This window comes from Charadrius vociferus, unplaced genomic scaffold, assembly GCF_000708025.1.
Source record: "Charadrius vociferus isolate BGI_N301 unplaced genomic scaffold, ASM70802v2 scaffold825, whole genome shotgun sequence".
In the NCBI taxonomy this organism is placed as follows: domain Eukaryota; kingdom Metazoa; phylum Chordata; class Aves; order Charadriiformes; family Charadriidae; genus Charadrius; species Charadrius vociferus.
In genome coordinates, this window is record NW_009648495.1 from 104,619 (window position 1) to 106,388 (window position 1,770).

A 1,770-nucleotide genomic window follows, 5' to 3' on the forward strand; every position below is an offset into this window, starting at 1 on the left:
ATAAGAAGGAACAGATGGGGCAAATACTGGGTGTAACAGATCAGCTGTTGCTGGAACATGAAGAGGTCTAAACGTTTATTTTATTTATTTTTTTTTTAATTAAAAAAAGTGTGAATTAAAGGAATATGATTTATTTGCTGTGGAATAATCTGAAGATTTCCTGGGATGGACTTGAGGAATGTCTCACTACAGGAAAACTCTTTTCCTGGTCTGTAGTCCAGCTGTCACTGTGGGACTGATAACCCGATGGTCGGCTCCTTTCCACACCTTTCCTCTGGGCAAAATACTTACTCAACTTGCCGTTCTTCAGGGAGGACTTGACTCTCCTCTGAGGCTCCTCCAGAGATAGAAATCTTGAGTCACGCAGGTTGGTGTTACACCATCGCTGCCGTTACTCCCTCTGCTACTTCACAAACAAGTGGGCCTCGGCAGCTGTCTTGCAGCTGAAGAATCGTTTAATACATTTTTAAAATGCTGCCTTCGGAAAGCTCAGTCATTCCTCAGTTTTGCCCTTTCATCTTAAAAGTGAGTGTCAGGATCCATACTCTTTGTACTCTGTTGGTGTCTGATTTGCATAGCTTCGTAATGCACGGTGCGTTAAGGTGCATCGTGATGAAGATTCTCAAATGCTTCCTGCGCGTAGGTGACTTGGTTCCGTACCGATGGAAATGGTATAGGAAACGGCTGTCTTGCTGAGCTGCTCAACACGTGACCGTGCTTCAGATTTGCTTTCCGCCCTTGGGCGGAATCTGTGCAATATACTTATTTTCCTTTTGTTTTGGTTAACTCTACAAGTTCAAACTGGGAATGGGGGAATTAATCTAGTTTGGCTGCTCCAACATCAGAGATGGAAAGCGGAGAAACTGCTTCTAGTCCAACGCCAGTGGTGGTCTGGCTGTCCTCTGCCCCAGCCTGGGCTGTGGAAGGCTTCCCGCAGCCGGCGGGGTGCTTTGGGTTGGGGCAGCCCGTTGTTTGCCAGGCGCTTTTACGCGCCTGAGATACCCGTTCTGTATTTGCTACAAGAATGTAAAAGAGCTTTTATTAGTTACGCTGATTTATTTTTTTTTTTATACATAGTTTCTGCATTCCCCGTTAGGTTAAATATAGACAAGGAAATGTCCTGCTGATAAGTCTGCATAACCTCGTTATTATTTTTTCCCAGAAACTAGATTGCTTGAGTGTCCCAGTTCCTATGTAGGTCTGAGGTGGAGACATTGGCAATGCTGTTTTATGGCAACTATTTCATAAAGCGCGACCGCACTCGCACAAAAAAAGCATGATATGAATCCCTCAGTTGCTTGTGGTGGAATATTCGTACGTTGGAGGCTGATCTGGGTGGGATTAGCCTTGATTTGGGTTTAAGAGTTCCTAACTGCTTCCCTAACCCCACTCCCACGGCAGCTCCTGCTGCCCACGGGGCTCCGGAGGTACTTTCTCTGTTAATTGAAGTGTGGTTGTTTAGGTCTAGAGGAAAGGTGTCCGAATATCTCAGTGGAACGAGGACTACGTCATTTCTGGGCCATCTAAATACTGCTTATAAGTTTGCTCTGACTACAGACCGGTGATTACGGCCATGCGTGTTTCTGCGCGGTCTGGTCTCGGCTGTGGATGGTTACTGGGTTTGGACCATGCAGGGGAGGGGATGCTAAATGTTAAAAGACCTCTCTAGAAAGTAGTCGGGTAATAGTTTCCATTAGAGTGGGAGGATGGCGATGACTTGCTATTTGGGCAGACCCTAAATTAAGCTGTCAAGAGGAAACGCTCCTAAAA